Here is a 16,437-nt window from a genome sequence, read left to right on the forward strand (position 1 = left end):
TTTCCAATGATGGTTTATTAATGAATTTTTTATAACATCACTCATGATTTTAGCCTCCAAGATCTTTTCCAGATTGCAAATTTGATTTCCAACTCAGAAATTCACTGGGATAAGAAGTGATAGTTTTGCATTGGACTTTTTGGACAAATGATGGAAAATCTTGAAAATCCGAGACATGCATTTTGTGCATAATGGACCAAATTAGTTTTTTGATGAGGCGTTTTCCAAAATTCAGCTTGGATTAAGAGAAACACAAGGTTCTCTGATGGTGATTTTCTCAGATTTGTTGTTGCGACCGTTTTCCAAATTCTCCCAATTGCAATACCATATTCAACTTGTTCCAACTGAATCATGATGGGAAGATATTTCAGGTATGATCTTGTTTATTGAGATTATGTAATCAATCCAAATTTGTAATGGAAATCATTTTGTAATCAACTTTGTTGTAAATTTCCTTTGCTTTGTGTGTATTAAAATGAAAATAGAGATCAAAGAGAGAGGGATAATGGAATGGATAATTAGGAGATAGGAGATGGACAATTATTAGATAGGATGTAGGAGAAGAGATAAGAGATGAGAGATGGGAGATGAACAATTGTTGAATTTGAGGCAAAGCTAAGAAATTAAATTTTATGTAATTATTTCTCTCATATGTTTTAATGAAGGAAGCTATCCATTGAGTTCTACATATGTTATTTGCAATCTGATCTGAATTATTTCTCAAGGAAGAACTGAGTCTTGGGTAGTTGTGCCACTACCTTGGATGAGGTGTTGCCTTGGGCATCTAAAGTAGTTTAATTATGTGTTTGTTTCTTTTAATTTCAATCATTGTTCTTTAAAGTAAATTTCCTTTTATTCAAGTAATTTGTTGGCTGCTGCATTCTTCAGATTTGTTTTTTCCTACAATTTCTAGATTTTATTTAATTTACTACTCTAGATTAGCATTTGAATTATGTTGGGTGCAATAGATTAAGTTTCCAATTTAGAAATGTGTGGTTTAATTTAGCAATGATTCAAGTTGTGTGATTAGCATAATTGTTTTTCCTGTCATTTACTTTCTTATTTTTAATTTTAGTTTTATTATTCAAGTCTTACATGTTATTTCTTGTTGAATAAGTTTGATAGTATAGAACACAATCATATAGAACCAGTGTTAGCTGTTGTTATTTGTTATGCATATATTTTTTTGACTGCCTTGAAATAAAAAGACGCTCCTCATGTTGATAATTAAAATTTAGGTGATTAGTTGTTTTATTTATTTATTAAGCAATTAATTTTCCCCAAATTTTTTTTGGCGTTGTTGTTGGGGAGGCAGTCAAATAGCACTACCACACTAATATATGGTTGCAGATGCATACTTGACTTCGTGAGAGCTGGATATTGAAGATGGAAGTTAAGAACCTATGCACGCATCCTGGGGAATCGACAATGGGTCTACCCTCAGTAGTCAGGCTTAGGTCATATAGAATGCACTAATAGAAGTAGGAATTTTAGAGGTAGAAGTTTGAGAAGAAAAAAAATCTCATGATTCCACTCAAGTGGTGAGGTAAGCACCACCCATTTCACTAACCAATTGACAGGAACACATGAAGCAAGATGCCCAAAGTATCACATGAAGAACATCTTCTGTTTCGGTAAGAAATGACTCACATTGCTACTTTTGAATTCCCTATCAAATATCTAGGAGGAGTGACACAAATAAACATAATCCCCCCATCTTATCAACCAAATGTTCATGGCTTGGCAAACAAAGACCTAGATACATTCTTGTTTGAGTTTGAAGTACTTTGTAGAGGATATTATTATTTTACTAATGATCAAAGGTTGAAAGTGTTTCCTCTTACTCTAAAAGGAGCAGCTCTCTGATGGTTCATGAGACTTGGTGGAAGCTGCATCCAAACATGGGAGGAAATGAAGATTGTATTCTCGAGGAAGTACCAAGACTATTGCAAGGCTAGTGAAGATATTTTGAGTATGATACAAGGGAAATATGAAATCTTGGAGGACTATGTAGAGCGATTTAAATACATCTTTCAAAAATCAAAGCATAAGTATTTGGAAAAAGAGATCTTAAAAACACTCCTTCTTAAAGGAATCAAAGATGAATTTTTATCAATCTTAAATATAATGGGAAAAGGTGATTTTTTTTAGTTATCATATGATAATGTTTGTGAATTATGAATAAGGTATTCAAGAGGAATCTCCAAGGCTAGTAATAATTCTAGAGAAGTTTCTTCTTTCTTTTCCAAATCTACTACAAGAACACGAGATATAGGAGTTGAAATCGATGATTTATTTGAACATTTTAAAATTGATTTTATTAGCTCTCTAAATTCACAATTGGATATTTTGCAGGTTCAAAAAAATCAAGAAATTGAAGAAGTGTTTTTCCCTCATTGCCAAGAGGAGCATCCCATGGATAGTTGTTCTTTCTTAGCTAGGATGGAAGCATCATATCAAATAGATGGAGAAGATGATACAATTTCACAACCATGGAAATCGTGGCCTACATGTATGGTTCAAAACACTTCCTCTCCATTTTATTACTTTCATAATCCATTATGGAATACTCCCATGTTAGGGAAACCATGCCAATCTCAATATAACCCTCACCAATCTTGTCTACAAGTTCGGCATGGTTCATCTTATAATTACATGGATACTCTCCCACATTTTGTAACACAAACACATCATCCTTATTATTTTCTAGCTTTTCAAAAACATCTTGCTTGTCTATCAAAACCATCCACACAACCCAATAAACTACATCATCAAAATGCTACATGCCCTACACAATTTCCTGCTAAACTCATTCCACACCCTCACCATAATAAACCAGTACAACATGCTTACAATGTTGAACTACAAAATTTACCTACCCTTCCCATTCATTCTATCTCACATGCACCATTGCAGAAAAATTATATTGAGATTGGGAATGTTTCAAATCCAAAAATTGTAGTTCGTTATGGAAGAAAATGAGGTTTCTTCTAGTCTGCATCAACAAGTCATTTTAAAAACTCAATAACTTCATGATATGACAACTATGGGAAATAAAGAAAGGAAAGGATATATTGAATATTAGTTTCACTCCATCATTTTTTTGCAACGTCACTCCATACTTCAACAATTTTTGACACCATCTTTTCGAGGGAAGTTGGCTTCTCATACCCTACTATTTATTAACATGCATTTTTCAAATTTGGGTATGTACATACTTGAGGCCTTATTTCGAAAATGGATCCAATGGAAGTACTCTTATACGTAAGAATATTCATTTTTCAAAGAAAAGTAGGTTAGTGTAGAAAATAAAATATAAGTAAGGACATAAATAAATACATTTTTTAAAATGTAGAAATAGTTGTTTTTGTTGCAACACATTGTGGAAATCAACATCGGTGATAAATGTTTTAATTTATTTGTGTATGTAGATGTTTTATATTGAAGATATCAATTTTACACACCCTCATATTCATTTTTTGTTGACATTATGATTCAGGTATTGTCCTTGATGGCAACTCACTCAGATGAAAGATCAAAGTATAGCAGGAAAACAACAAAGAATTACAGATCAGTCTTCACAAAATGAAGAAAGAGAGGTATACGTAGGTTCAACATTAACCAACTGCGTATACACGCAGGTTCACTGTATACAAGTTGCGTATACGTACACACGCACTTTCACGGAAGGAAAAGCGCGTATACCTTGGAAAACTAAGTTTTTGGTCCGAAGTATTTGGTCCATGGTATTTTGATCCATGGTATTGGTCCAAGGTATCTGGTTCGAGGTATTGACCCTAGGTATTTGGTCCAAGGTATTGGTCCTAAGTTGTTTTGGTCCATCGTATTGAGAAAGGCCTAAAACTATAAAAGGACGAGAAGATCATTAGGGTAAGGTGTGCAAGTATCGAATATCTGATGAAGTGTGAGATCTAGTATGCAGGTTATTGGGTTATGGTGCATTACTGGATCTAAACCAAGGATGAACCTTAGCTGATGATGAGGGATCAAATCTAATGATGGATCGGGATCTTAAGGCATAAAATGAACTATCATTATGTGTTTTTGCTCATGTATATTCTAGATTTGAATATTGACGCATATATTATTCTATAAATGATATGATCTGGGTATAACTAAAGTCTGGCATAGCTGCAGAACCCTGAATTTATATTTACATTGGTTGGCTTTGAGAAAAGCACGTGTACATGCAGGTTTAACACATGGAAGTAGTGTATACCTTATAAAATGTGTTTCAGTTGTTTCTCTTTATTGTTGCAGAGTTCTAGGTTCTGGTTACTGTATTCTGGTGATAGTATTTTGAATGATTAGATTGCTTGATGATTGATTCGACTATGTTTGGTTCAAAAGGAGATTGGTTGATGTAGATATATTTAATTATTGAATGATGTTGTTGATATGTCCAGTCTGAAAACTTATGAAACGTGGTCCCTAGAAGAAAAGAGAAGGTCATAGCCTTCTGTAGGTCGGCGCCTACGTACTAACAAACATATTGGCTAGTACAAGAGCTAGGGGGTAGTAGCTCCCTTCTAGAAGCTGGAGAATGAGAGAAGGTTGTAACCTTCTGCGGGTAGAAGCCTACATATTGGTATAAGTCTGCACTAGTACAAAAATTGTAAACAGATTTTCTTATTATTAAAAAAAGACAGAGATGACAACAGCAGGTTGTTTTCACCCACATTGGGTTTCCACCTTATATCTTGGTGTTCATGTGTGTTGCTTATGTGTGATGCTTTATTCTACTTTTAATACACTATCTAATGAATTCTCGATATACTAGTTAAAGTTCAATGCATGATAAATTGGGTAAATCAAAACATCTATGCATATACGCTGGTTGCCTTAAGTACAATCGCGTATACATGGTAGTTCACTTAACTGAAGTAGAGTATAAAAAGCTATTTTGAAAATTAAATTATTGATTTGATAATACTGACTCATCCCCCTCTTAGTATTATTTCCAATAATTGGTATCAAAGCAGGTCCTTCAGAAGAAGCTTGATCACTTGAAGGAAGATCCATCATCATGAGTAATCAAGAAAGTGGGGGATCCATCAGATCGCCAATCTTTGATGGGAGCAACTTTATTTATTGGAAGATAAGAACCACAACCTATCTTCAATCACTTGGAACAGATGTATGGGAAATCGTGGAAGGAGGATATACATTTCCATCAGCAATTCCTACAGATACGGTAGGTAAAAAGCAATATGAAACCAATGCCAAGGCTGTCAATACATTATTGGGAAGTCTGTCACAATTAGAGTTTGTCAAAATTATGCAGCTCAAATCCACCAAAGAAATATGGGACAAAATCGTTCTAAGCTACGAAGGAGACTCTCAGGTAAAATGTGCTAAACTGCAAACTCTCATAATTCAATATGAAACTCTTAAGATGCACAATGATGACAGTATAGCTAGTTACTTCCTACGTATATATGAGGTTGTTAATTGCATGAAGAATTTGGGTGAAGAGATAAAGGAAGTTACCTTAGTTGAGAAAGTTTTGAGATCCTTCTCTGCTAAATTTGAATCAAAAGTATCTACCATAGAAGAAAAACAGGATCTACAAACTATTACTATGACACAGCTTCACGGAATCTTAATTGCATTTGAGATGAGAAAAGGAGGCCCATCAGATATGAGAGAAGTTGCATTTAAAGCTTCAGAAAAAGGAAAAGAAGAACTCAATGAATTAGGACATATTTCAGAAGAAGAAGATGAAGTAAACTTGGTCAAGAAGCTTCAATGGGGTTCTAGAAGATTAAGAGGTAAACTACCTTTCAAATGTTTTGCTTGTGGTAGAGTCGATCTTTATGCTGCCAAATGTCCTCATAAAGATAAATATGATAAAGGGAAGGAATCTTCAAAATGGAATAGAAAACAAAGTGTAAGTAAAAATAGCTATTATACTCATGAAGATAGCGATGGTTTATCAAATAGTGATGAAGATGAAAATAGTAATGACTATAGACTTCTGATGGCTTATGAAGATGATAATTTTTGGGATGCTTTAGATGAAGATGATCTTTATGAAGAAATATCTAAACTCAAAATCTATTTAGAAGAAAAGAATATGATTATAGATACCTTGACATACCAACTTGCTGAAAGAGAAAAACACAATGAAAAACTAGAATGTGAAATTGTGGGTCTAAGAAAGGATATTGAGAAAACAAGAGCTCTCAATCTTAGATTTGCTAAAGGATCTAAAACCTTAAATGAAATTATCAAAGTGTAACATTCTCCTCTGATAAAGACAGCTCTTGGATATACTAAAGAAGCATCTCAATCACAGGAGTTGTCAACCTCCACTAAAAGCTATCTTGATGCAGCAAAGAACAATGAACAATATGACAATCATTAGCAAAGGCATAAAGCAGATCACCAGGTAAATCAAGCTCCATTTACTCCAAGGATGAATAGAAGCCACAACCAACCTCAGGTAAATCATACTCAATTTGCTTCAATGTTGAATAGAAACTACAATCACCAGGTCAATAGATTCGATAATCGTAGGAACTTCTTTAATGGTCAATGGTTTTCATGTCATAACTTTGGACACAAAGTTGCTCAATGTGTTGACTACAAGACCATCATGACTAGAGAAGCATGAAATCAAAGGAATGTGACAGGGATCAAGAAAAGTTCATACAATAACTTTTCTCTTCTTGAAAATGAAATTGAATGCTCAATCTGTAACAACTTCAACCATGAAGAATCTGAATGCAGGAGTAAATTTTGGCAAATATCTCAAAAGAAGAAAACTCCATTAAATCCCAAAATATGGAGAAAGAAGGAACCACAAACAGAAAGATGTGGTATAGCCTTGTATGCAGAAGGACAATAAAATCAGTGGTACATCAACAGTGGATGCTCAAAACACATGAGAGGTGACAAAGAAAAACTTCACTCTTATAATGCCTTAGAAAAGGAAAAGAATGTCTCATTTGGAAATGACCCTCCTGCTGTCATAAAAGGTAAAGGATCTGTTTTCTTGAAAGAAAAGGTTAAAGCTGGGAATGTTATGTATGTTGATGGTCTAAAACATAACCTGTTGAGTGTCAGTCAAATGTGTGATCAAGGAAATGAAGTGGTATTTCGATCAAATGAATGTGTTGTTCATGAGCTTGATACAAGAGAAACCGTGATGAAAGGTACAAGAACTCCAAACAACTTATACATACTCAAGGGAAGACAGAAACAATTCTATCTAAGCAAAAATGATGAAAACTGGCTATGGCACAGAAGATTGGGGCATCTAAGCTTTTCTCAAATAAGAAAAGCATGCAGATTCCAGGTTGTTCATGATCTTCCTGATATCAGCATTCCTGAAAATACAATATGCAAATCATGTCAATTCGGTAAGCAAACGATATCTCACTTCATTGAAAAAGAAGGGTCAGCTACTAAGCCTCTTTAACTTGTTCATACTGATTTATGTGGACCATCAAGGAAAAAGTCACCTCGTGGAGAAGAATAATTTATATTGTTCATTGATGATTTTTCTAGCATGTGTTGGATAGGTCTTCTAAAGCATAAATATGAAGCATTTGAAAAATTCAAATCCTTCAAAGCTTTGGTTGAAAATGAATCAGATCACAAAATCAAATGCCTCAGATCCGATCGAGGAGGGGAATTTACCTCAGATGAGTTCTTTGACTTTTGTGAACAACACAGAATAAAAAGGGAGATATCCACCGCAAGGACTCCTCAGCAAAATGGAGTGGTAGAAAGAATGAATATAACTGTTCAAAAAATGGCTCGAGCCATGCTAGATGAATTTGGAACTCCTGCAACCTTTTTGGGTGAAGCTACATTCGCCGCCATCACTATTCTCAACCCAGCAAATGTTTGGGTAAACAACACCCAAACTCCACATGGACTTTGGTATGGTAAGACTCCTACTGTAAAATAATTCAAAGTTTTTGGAAGCAAATGTTACATCAAAAGGGCCGATGAAAAACTTGGTAAGTTTGAACCCAAACCAGATGAAGGTATTCTTTTTGGATACTCTTCCTGAAGTAAAGGATATAAATGTTATAATAAAATACTTGGGAAAATTATTGAAAGTATTGATGTTGTGGTTGATGAAGCATGCAAAAATCCAAAATAGATAAAAACCAAAGATTATGACAATGAAGAAGATGAGGAACATTTTCCCTCATCAACTCACACTGATTTTGAAGAAGAAACCAATGAAGCACCAGAAGAAGAGATAACAGTAGAAGAAAAGACTCCATCGAGGTATTTTCAAAAGAATCGTCCAGAAACTCAAATTCTAGGGGATAAAAGGGCAAGTGTGCAGACAAGAAGAACTATTACTGAAGCCTCAAGCTATCTAGCATTACTATCTTCCATCGAACCTCAAAATTTAAATGAAGCATGCGGAGATGAATGTTGGGTCAAGGCCATGAATGAAGAACTTGAGAAAATTGAAAAGAATAATACTTGGGAATTAGTTCCTAGACCTCATGATAAGAATATCATAGGAACTAAATGGATCTGAACAAAAATGGAGAATTTATTAGAAACAAGGCTAGACTTGTTTGTAAAGGATATGCTCCACAAGAAGGTATAGATTTTGAAGAAACCTTTGCACTTATTGCTAGACTTGAAGCCATAAGAATGTTTCTTGCTCTTTCTAGTTTTCAGAAATTCAAATTATACCAAATGGATGTAAAATTTGCCTTTCTTAATGGAGACTTAGAAGAAGAAGTCTATATTGAACAACTAGAAGGTTTCATTCTTGGAAATGATGAAAAACTTATATGCAAACTCAGAAAGGCTCTCTATGGTCTAAAACAGGCTCCAAGGGCCTGGTATTACCATCTTGACAAATATCTCCACCAACAGGGTTTTTCAAAGGGGTCAGCAGATAGTAATCTATATACAAATATTGACACTGGTAAATTGCTAATAATTGTTGTTTATGTCGATGATATCACTTTTGGTAGCAATGAAAAATCCATGAGTCAAAATTTTGCTTCAGTAATGCAGCAAGAATTTGAAATGTCCTTGCTTGGTGAGCTTACCTATTTTCTTGGTCTACAAGTTCAACAAAATAAAGATGGTATTTTTCTCTCATAAACCAAATATCTCAAACAGATCCTGAAAAAGTATGGCATGGAAGATTCTAAACCAGTATGTACCCCAATGGTAACAGGATGTAGTCTTAGCTCAGATGATGAATCAGCAGTAGTACATCAACCAATTTATAGATCCATGATTGGCAGTGTGCTTTATCTAACACGTACCCGACTTGACATCATGCATGTAGTGGGAATAGTTGGAAGATTCCAAGCAAATCCAAATGAATCACACCTTCAGGCAGTCAAAAGGATCTTCAAATATCTTCAAGGAACACAGAACTTTGGTTTATGGTATCCTAGAGATACAGATCTTACACTTCATGCATATACAAATGCAGATTAGGCAGGAAGTGTTGATGACAGAAAAAGCACTAGTGGTGGTGCATTCCATATGGGTTCCAGGTTAGTGTCTTGGTTCAACAAGAAACAAAGTTCAATTTCATTATCTACAACTAAAGAAGAATATGTGGCTACTGCATCTTTCTGCACACAACTACTTTGCATGATGCAAAACTTGCAAGACATTCAGATCACATGTATTCCACCCATCTCCATTCTATGTGATAATACAAGTGCCATCAGTATTTCAAAGAATCCAGTCATGCACTCCAAGACCAAGCACATGCCCATCAAATATCATTTTCTACGTGAACAAGTGCTTGAACAAAAGGTCAAATTGGAGTATGTTCCCTCCAAAGAACAGGTTTCTGATATATTCACTAAAACACTACCCAAAGAGACATTTGAATATCTCAGAAAAAAATTGGGAGTAGTTGCTGCATCATCCTGCTGTTAAATCCTATTTTTTCAGAAAGGTGGTTATACGCTAGTTTCATGAAGCGTAGTCGTGTACATACGCGGGTTTCTATGGGCACAGTCTCTTATATGTTGGTTTGAAGAAAAGTAGTGGGTTAGACTCAGAAAAAAGGGATCTGCTATGGTTATGTCAATTATCTGCTCTGTTTGATGATGGTTACAATCTGTTGATAACATGTGGAAATATATTGGTCCTCATAAAGTTGTTGATAACTTGATGTATATCTGATTGATGATGATTCTTTGATATCTCATACTAACATATGCAATGATTAGATATGATAGTGAACAGGTGGAACAGGTTCAGGGGGAGAACATCGTATGCTTCTAATAAAGCATTGTTGGCTTTATGACTAGAAGTCCTTGGTACCCAATGAGTTCTTACTTTATGATGATAAGTTGATACTCACATATATGGTTGATGATGTGGGATGTTCCCTTGTGATGATATAATGAAGGTTCTTGTGGAAAGATCATGCAGTTCTTGATAAAGATGTCTATGGTGTTTTCACATACATATGATATGATTTTGTGCTACCGCTTGGAGATATGACATATGCTTAGTTGACTCATGGAAGGTTATGATAAGGGAACGAAGCAAGTTCGTCTTGATGAGATCAAGAGGATGAGTTGATATATGTCGACATACTTTGTCACAAGTTGATGATATTTTGGGAACTAATGATGGACATATACAAGTTGCTGGTCTAGACGCTATTGACAGATGTTGTTGTTGGTGCAAATCATATGATAGTTGTTGATGACTATCATAGTCTTGTTTAAGATATTTGGTCTCTGTTACATATATCATGTATATAATTTAATGTAAAGGTCATGAAAAGACCTAATTTGTAACCCCACTATGCATGGGATGGATGATGTAATGTTTCTAATTTTTTTCATGTATAAACAATCGGTATATCCCCACTTGGTTGGGAGATGGATGTATGTATGAGTCATTGGTGATAGGAAGGTCATTGGTGACGTATGTATAAAGTCATGTTATTCTTTTAGAACATCTTTTTGAAGACCTTTCTTGTGCTCAGGGGGAGCGTGGACTCAATCATGGGAGCTCAATCAACACACTTCAGCATATCAGAGAATTCAGCATGTACTCCGGGGGAGCATGACCCTTTTCCCTTGATGTCAAAGGGGGAGAGACTTGGTGTTGCCATCAAGTCCAAAGGGGGAGATTGTTGGCATTATGATTTAGGTATTGCCCTTGATGGCAACTCACTCAGATGAAAGATCAAAGTATAGTAGGAAAACAACAAAGAATTACAGATCAGTCTTCACAGAATGAAGAAAGAGAGGTATACGTAGGTTCACCATTGACCAAGCTGCGTATACATGCAGGTTCACTGTATACAAGTCACGTATACATACACACACACTTTCACAGAAGGAAAAGTGCATATACCTTGGAAAACTAAGTTTTTGGTCCAAAGTATTTGGTCCATGGTATTTTGATCCATGGTATTGGTCCAAGGTATCTGGTCCGAGGTATTGACCCTAGGTATTTGGTCCAAGGTATTGGTCCTAAGTGGTTTTTGTCCATGGTATTAAGAAAGGCTTAAAAATATAAAGGGAGGAGAAGATCATTAGGCCAAGGTGCGCGAGTATCGAATATCTGATGAAGTGTGATATCTAGTATGCAGGTTATTGGGTTATGGTGCATTGCTGGATCTGAACCAAGGATGAACCTTAGCTGATGATGAGGGATCAGATATAATGATGGATCGGGATCTTAAGGCATAAAATGAACTATCATTATGTGTTTTTGCTCATGTATATTCTAGATCTGAATACTGACGCATATATTATTCTATAAATGATATGATCTGCGTATAACTAAAGTCGGCATAGCTGTAGAACTCTGAATTTATATTTGTAGATGTATACTCTAGTTGGCTTTGAGAAAAGTGTGTGTACATGCATGTTTGACACATGGAAGTAGTGTATACCTTATAAAATATGTTTCAGTTGTTTCTCTTTACTGTTGCAGAGTTCTAGGTTCTGGTTTGGGTTCTGGTTACTGTATTCTGGTGACAGTATTCTGAATGATTAGATTGATGGATGATTGACTTGACTATGGTTGGTTCAAAACGAGATTTGTTGATGCAGATATATTTAGTTATTGAATGATGTTGTTGATGGATCCAGTCTGAAAATTTATGAAACGTGTTTTCTGGAAGAAAAGAGAAGGTCATAGCCTTCTGTAGGTCGGTGCCTATGTACTAGCATACATATCAACTAGTAAAAGAGCTAGGGGGTAGTAGTTCCCTTATAGGAGAAGCTGGAGAATGATAGAAGGTTGTAACCTTCTGCAGGTAGAAGCCTGCGTACTGTAGTCTGCATCAGTACAAAAATTGTAAACAGATTTTCTTATTATTAAAAGAAGACAAAGACAACAGCAGCAGGTGGTTTTCACCCACATTGGGTTTCCACCTTATATCTTGGTGTTCATGTGTGTTTCTTATGTGTGATGCTTTACTCTACTTTTACTGCATTGTCTAATGAATTCCTGATATACTAGTTAAAGTTCAATGCATGATAAATTGGGTAAATCAAAATATCTCTTCATATACGCTGGTTGCCTTAAGTACAGTCACGTATACACGCTAGTTCACTTAAATAAAGTAGCGTATACAAAACTATTTTGAAAAATAAATTATTGATATGATAACACTGATTCACCCCTCCTCTCAGTATTATTTCCAACATATTTATCACCAATTTGGAAAATTTTCTTTAATATCATATTTTTTTGGCTTGTAAGCTTGATGAAATTTCTGAAAACATAGTCGGGAAAGTCATGTTTTGAGGGACCAAAAGGGAATATTTTTAAAGAATGTTTCTAAAATGAGTAGAAATTGATGTATTCTTTCCAACCCAATTTGAATCACTCCATTTGGATTTGAAACGAAAAAGTTATAACCAAAACATTGATAGGGTGTCTAGTAGGCAACTCAGGAAAATAGTTGGGACAATCCATTTTTGGAGGCCTAAATGACTATATTTTTAAAATCTATTTCTATGGTATATTACCCTATGAATATAGTTTACAATAGTATTTGAATCACTCAATTGAGATATCATATGAGAAAGCTATCACCAAAATACTAAGTGTCTATCATAAATCTGCACTTTTAAAACTCTGTTTTTCTAGATGTTTACTTGCGTATTTGACCCATCAACTCTTCTTGTCTTCAAAACCCGATTCTATTGGAGATATCCCTCTAAATTCACTTTCATTTTGCTTTGGAATCACTCAAATCATACGAAAAACAAAGAAGTTATGGTTCAAACATTGTTGGGTATTATGGTTGACCACTGCTCTCCCGCAAGTGATAAATAAATTTTTCTTTGTATATCTTTCTGTGAATTTGTTTTACAAAGTAACTATTTGTTATTTTTTTCATATTTCTTAGATTATGAGAGCTCTATTATCTCTCTTCTTTCATGATTTCATGTTTTATTGCAGGTAGACACTTGTTTTTTTACAGGTTCCAAGAGAATAAAAGAGGTCAATTTATGAATGAGCGATTCTTGAAATAAATGTTAATGAAACAAGGGAATTTCATCCAATTAATTACCTAATGGATTCATAACAAAAGAAATGGAGAATTTATTTCCATTTGAAGATTCATATCACTACTGCCAAAGCATTTTTCCAAGAGATCATTTTTTTCCATTGACAGATTGATGTTCCCTTAGGAAACAACATCATAGATGTTGTAACTTAATTTATTTATTTATTTACTATTTTTAAATAAAGTGTTGTCTTTTTTTATTTATCTTATGTTTTTGTGTTTCAGGTGTTTCTTCCTTGAAAGTTGTAGTTTTCGTTCCATTGGCGAATGCGCAGTTGCTGTTCTGTCAAATGAATAACTGTTGTTCGGTAGAATGGACAACTCTGATTTCTTTTTGGTGTGTTTATAATTGTTGTTCAATCAATTAAATAGCTATTGTTGAGTCAATTGAACAACTTCTATTCAGTAGAACGAACAAATCCAATTTTATTTTGGTGTGTTTATAATTTTTGTTCAATTAATTGAACCACTGTTGTTCAGTCAATTGAATAACTGTTGTTCAATAGAATGAACAACTTTGATTTCCTTTTGGTGTGTTTATAATTGTAGTTCAATCAATTGAACGATTGTTGTTGAGTCAATTGAACATATGCTATTCAGTAGAATGAACAGCTCTGGTTTCTTTTTGGTGTGTCAATAATTGTTGTTCAATCAATTGAACTGATGTTGTTCAGTCAATTAAACAGTTACTGTTCGGTAGAACGAACAACTCTGATTTATTTTTGGTGTGTTTATAATTGTTGTTCAATTAATTGAACAATTGTTGTTTAGTGAATTGAACAACTGCTGTTCGGTAGAACGAACAACTATTATTTCCTTTTAATCTGTTTATAATTGTTGTTCAATTAATTGAATAGTTGTTGTTCAATCAATTGAACAGCCATTGTTCGGGAGAATGAACAACGCCGATTTATTTTTGGTGTGTCAATAATTGTTGTTCAATCAATTGAATAATTGTTGTTCAGTCATCTGAATTGCTACCGTTCGGTAGAATGAACAACTCTGATTTCTTTTTGGCATATTTATAACTATTGTTCAATCAATTGAATAGTTGTTGTTCAGTTAATTGAACAACTGTTGTTTGGTAAAATGAACATCTCCCGGATCCGGGTGCATAAGGGGAGGGAGAATGGCACGCGCCATCACGTGGGCGGGTGGCATGCTCATGGTGCCTGGCGGTACCACGCGTTGGGCTGCATTAAACCGGTTGAATGTGAAGAGGAGAAGGCATTAATGCCTGTCTACTCGGCTCGAGGGAGGCAATTGAGCAATGGGGGGGTGATGAAGTTTAAACAGCGAAGGATGGCACGACGGAGGGAGATTTGCGAGCTTAGTAAGGAGACCCTGCTCCGCTCAGACAACAATGCGATTGCAAAGCTGAGGGGTGTTGGGTCTTGGAGCTGTGATTGTGAGACTGTTGTGGGTTCTAGAAGCTGGGTTTGTGAGACTGGTGTTGGTCTCTGGAGTTGGTGCTGGGTCTTATTGCTGGGATTGGCTCTAGGTGCTGATTCTTATTGCCGGAGTTGGTTTTGGGGGCTGGTTCGTGTTGTCGGAGTTGGTTCTTGGTGCTGGTTCTTGTTGCCGAGGTTGGTTCTTGGAGCTAGAGTCAGGGCCTGGTGCTGGTGTTCGTTCCTGACGCTGCTGGTCGCTCTAGCCATTGTCGAAGCACAGAGCACTGGAATTGGAAGGAAGATAACAATGCCGAGGGATAGGCCGAGAATGGGAAGCCAGAGGGGTGGAATTCAGGGCAGAGCTCCACCGAAAGATGACTATTATTCCCCCTCTTCCTCTATGGAGGTAACCTCGAGGCCTCAGTGGTTTCAGGACAGCAACGATGAGGAGGGGAGGCATAATGAAAGAAGCCCAATTGTTGAAGAAAGGCAGAGGGAGCTCCCCATGCTCAGGTATCGACTCCCCTGCTCACAAGTCAATTCCACTTTGATTGTGTCCATTGCTGTTGAACCTGGAGTTATTCCGAACATGGAGGTCGAGCCTCTGCCAGAAGGGCAGCGATCCAGCAGAGACGACTCTCCAATTGCTTGCCTTCCGGTCGGAGCAGGAATTGGTTGGTCGCCGCCTGAGCGTGATCCTGGGCCGGGATGGTTGGAGCCTCGTCGCGCATATGGGATGGGCCTGGAACGCCCCGCTACCAATCTTGACCCGGATGCTGGCCCTTCTGGGCACGCTACTGCTTCACTGGCTGGTACGAGCAAGCCAGCCCGAAAGGGTAGCACAGACAAAGTCATCCAGCTCTCAGATTCAGAGAATACGCTCCATTTCGGGCGCCGAACTGCAGAGGCGCTCCAGACTACTGATGAAGACTGAACTCGCCCTGGTAATCTTTGTTTTTGTTGGGATTTTGATGTGTAAAACGGCTAAGAGGCAGTCTTATCTCTATCAACGTGTCGGCTATATTGTTCAAGTGTCACTCGTAATTGTCAAAGTGTCAATTGTCATAGTCCAGTTGTTTGTGTGTCTATGTCCGGGTCATCCTACGGCCCTGGTGTCTTGGTGTCCAACTATGATATGTCCATCTATGTTCAGTTCTTCTATGTTATGTAACAGTGTCGGCAGAGGTTCAACAACATTCCCAATTTTGAATCTCTTCAATTTTGGAGCTGATAAGTGGGCAAGGCCAGGGCTGACAAGCAAATCCTCTTAAGCCTTGCCCTTTGTACTCTATTTTGTATATTTGTTCTGTATGATAATAGAATTAGTCAAATTCAGAAGAAAAAAAAATGAACATCTGTGATTTCTTTTTCTTGTGATCAATAATTGTTGTTCCAATAACCGCACAATTTCCATTTAATTTTAATCAACCAACCATTTTTCTCTCCCATGAATTCCTATCAAAACCATCTTTTTGGATTGGGAATTTGTACCCAAGATAAAGGAAAAACTATAATATTAATACC

At 36.1% G+C, this 16,437-nt stretch overlaps 1 pseudogene; it reads left to right on the top strand.

Annotated features, from left to right (window-relative positions):
- LOC149195479 (uncharacterized) overlaps positions 1-15,847 on the top strand; it is a 146,863-nt pseudogene extending 131,016 nt beyond the window's left edge.
- Positions 15,848-16,437: the final 590 nt, after the last annotated feature.

The sequence above is a fragment of the Pinus tabuliformis genome, chromosome 2_2 (genome assembly GCF_031772625.1).
Source record: "Pinus tabuliformis cultivar Carrire ecotype Pingquan chromosome 2_2, CPIR1, whole genome shotgun sequence".
Classification (NCBI taxonomy): Eukaryota; Viridiplantae; Streptophyta; class Pinopsida; order Pinales; family Pinaceae; genus Pinus; species Pinus tabuliformis.